Consider the following 3835-nt stretch of genomic DNA (forward strand, 5'->3'; position numbering starts at 1 on the left):
CACTCTAATTCATTTTTTTATCTCATACTTCCCTTTTGAACATTCCCAACAAGTGATCACAACACCACCTTTCCCCATTCTCCCATTTGACATACTACCCCTTAATCAACTACTTCCTCTTAACATGTTCCTTCAATAGCTTTAAGTAGTGCCTCATCTTCCCCTTCTTTCCTATTACCTCCTAATTCTAATCATTGTATGCAAACACATTTTAAATATGATATTGTCCAACCTAGTCTTAATCTCACCTTACTCCTTTTTAATGTAGAACCATCCACTATAAATCATGTTTTGTCCTCTCCAAGTTGGAGTCAAGACATTCAAGCTAAATATGATGACAAAACATCTCACCTTTTTTTCCATTTAGCCAAATTGCAATTGGATGAAAATGGGTGTTTTGAATTAAGAAAATGTGAATGCTACTATTAACAAGTATAAGAGTTGTCTAGTGTTAAGGATTTCCATTAGAAATTTAGCTGTGACTATTGAGAGACTTTCTCTTTAATGGTAAAGCTTGTAATTGTTAGACTTATTCTAACCTTAACATTTACACATAAAAGGCCTTTTCATGTTGGTGTAACACAATGCATTTTTAATCTGATTATCAAAGGAAGATGTTTACCTGGTGCAGGTACTAGTTGAGTCACAAGATTCATGGATTAAAACAAAGGTTCACTAAAACTTATTGATTTTGCTTTTGTTTAAAACAAATGTAGGGATATCGTGTGCGGAAGCGTAATAATTTCAACCAAAGATTATTAGAAATTAAAGTAACAAGGAAAATGAGAATGATACCAGAAATTTTTAGGTGGAAAAACCCTTTAAATAGAGGTAAAAAAACCACCGGCGAGAGAGCCAAAACTTCCACTATAACGGTACTGGAGTACAATGAATTCCTCTCAGGCTAATAGATAAATAGCCCCAAAACAAATTCTCTCTATATGGGTTAAACACTTACACCCAAGAGAAGAAATAGAGAGTATAAGAAAAAAGAGAGGAAACAAGTGTGTGTTGTTGTTTGTATGTTACATTGCTTGAAGGAAGCCACTATATATAGTGGTTCTAGGAGAGAACAATAATAAATACAATTAATGGTAATTAACCTCCCTTTGATTGCAATTGATTATGGCAATTAACCTCCCAATTATGACAAGAAAATGGTTAAAGGTGAGTCATAATCCACAAATCTCCACCTTGACTTGCCTTTGACTGGAACACTCTTTCGCCATGAAGCCTTGATTAAGTATGGATAATACCAGCTAAGTTCAGGCAATGATCGAACTTAGCCAATGGAAGTGGCTTGGTCAACATGTCTGCAGGATTTTCGACCGTATGAATTTTTTCAACAATTATATCTCCTGTATCAACAATGTCTCGGATAAAATGGTGTTTAATTTCAATGTGTTTGGTCCTTGAGTGATACTTACTGTTCCTGGTTAAGTGAACAACACCCTGACTATCACAAAATATAACAAGAACATCTTGAAGACCAAGTTCACTTACCTAGCCTCGAAGCCATATAGCCTCTTTCATACCTTCTGTAGCAACAATATATTCTGCTTCAGTGGTGGACAAAACCGCAATGGCTTGAAGTGAAGAATACCAACTGATAGCAGACCCACATAGGGTAAAAATGTAGGCTGAAAGTGACATTCTCCGATCTAAATCACCACCATAGTCAACATCAACATAGCCAACTGCTCCTCCGGATCGGCTCTATGTTGATTAAATACCAAACCAAGATCTGGAGAACCTTTCAGATAACGAAGTATCCATTTAACGGTTTCCCAGTGTGCCTTACCTGTATTATGCATGAACTTGCTAACAATGCTAACAACATAAGCTAAATCAGGTCTAGTACATACCATAACATACATGAGACTTCCAATTGCATTTGAATACGGGACATGTGACATGCGCCTTTTGTCCTCGTCTGATTTTGGACATTGATCTGATGACAACTTGAAGTGGGCGGCAATTGGAGTATTAACAGCTTTGCAATCTCGCATTCCAAATTTGTCAAGCATCTTAAGAACATACTTCTTTTGTGATAGAAAAAGTTTTTCGACTTGACGATCTCTGTTGATCTCCACTCCTAAAATTTTCTTGGCAGGACCTAAGTCCTTCATATCAAATTCACTACTAAGCTGAGCCTTTAACTTGTTAACTAAAAATTTATCTCTTGCAGCAATCAACATGTCATCAACATATAACAACAAGTATATAAATGATCCATCAGATGTCTTTTGAAAATAGACACAATTATCATAGCTACTTCTGGAGTAGTCATGTCCAACCTTGAAAGAATCAAACCTCTTATACCATTGTCTTGGTGATTGCTTCAAGTCGTAGAGAGATTTCTTCAAACGACATACATGGTCCTCCTTTCCAGGAACAACGAACCCCTCATGCTGCTGGATGTAAATCTCTTCCTCAAGATTACCATGAAGAAAAGCAGTTTTCACATCTAACTGTTCCAACTCCAAATCATACAAGGCAACTAAAGCAAGTAATATACGTATTGAAGTATGACGAACAACAGGAGAAAATACTTCATTAAAGTCAATACCTTTCTCTTGGTCGAAACCTCTTACAACAAATCTTGCTTTATTCCTTGTACTCTCAACACCAGGCATTCATTCTTTTCTCTTAAAGATCCACTTGCAACTAATGACTCGTTTTCCTTCTGGTAACTTCACCAATTTCCATGTTTCGTTTTTTAGAAGACTCTTAACTTCTTCTTGCATAGCAGCAATCCACTTTGTTGAGTTGTCACCAAAGATAGCTTCAGAGTAATTCTTGGGTTCACCTTCTTCACCCATCTCTTGTGCAATAGTTAAAGCATAAGCAATGTTGGCAGATTCTGCAATTAATCTTTGAGTCGGTTTTCTTGGTCTCTGTTGTGGAAGTTCTTGAGCCATAGACCATGGTTGTGGTAATCCTCGTCGTTTAGGTGGACATTGCTCATGTGGACTCAAATGTTCACTTGTACCATCAATAGCAGTGACTTGATCATCTTGAGTACTGGAGGAATTGGGAACGTCTTCCTCATGAGCGGGTTTTTTAATCTCAAACTCCACCTTCTCTCGAGCATCTTCCTGGTCACCTGTATCAATTAAGGAAATGACAGTATCTTTTACAGAAGAGAGCATAGCATTTTCATTAAAGGTCACATTCCGACTGTGAATTATTTTGTGAGATTCTGGGTCATACAAACGATAGCCTTTAACCCCTGAGCCATAACCCAAGAAAATGCACTTCTTAGCACGAGGTTCTAATTTTCCCTCGTTTACATGAGAATAAGCAGGGCAACCAAATATTTTAAGATTAGAATAATCAACAGGGTTACCTGACCAAACTTCTTCTGGAATGTTGCAATCAATTGATCTGTTAGGAGAACGATTTATCAGATAACATGTTGTTGAAGCCGCTTCAGCCCAAAAAGATTTGCTCAAACCAGAATGGGAGAGCATGCAACGAACTCTCTCCAGGTTCTGTTGTGGAGTACTTGGGATGGTGAAGTGTCTGGAAATGCCTTCCTTCTTGCAGAAATCATTGAATTCATTCGAACAGAACTCAAGGCCATTGTTTGTCCTTAACCTCTTTATCTTCTTGCCAATCTGATTCTCAATCAATAATGTCCACTCTTTAAAAGTGGAAAATGCTTCATTCTTATGTTTGAGAAAATACACCCACAGTTTTCGTGAGAAATCATCAATAATTGTCATCATATAATGACATTTACCTCAGGAGGGAACTTTTAACGGACCCCAAAGATCCGAATGAATATAATCCAAAGTACCTTTGGTTCTGTGTATGACTTTAGAAAAACTAA

Source organism: Phaseolus vulgaris, chromosome 7 (assembly GCF_051622355.1).
Source record: "Phaseolus vulgaris cultivar YP4 chromosome 7, ASM5162235v1, whole genome shotgun sequence".
NCBI classification, from domain to species: domain Eukaryota; kingdom Viridiplantae; phylum Streptophyta; class Magnoliopsida; order Fabales; family Fabaceae; genus Phaseolus; species Phaseolus vulgaris.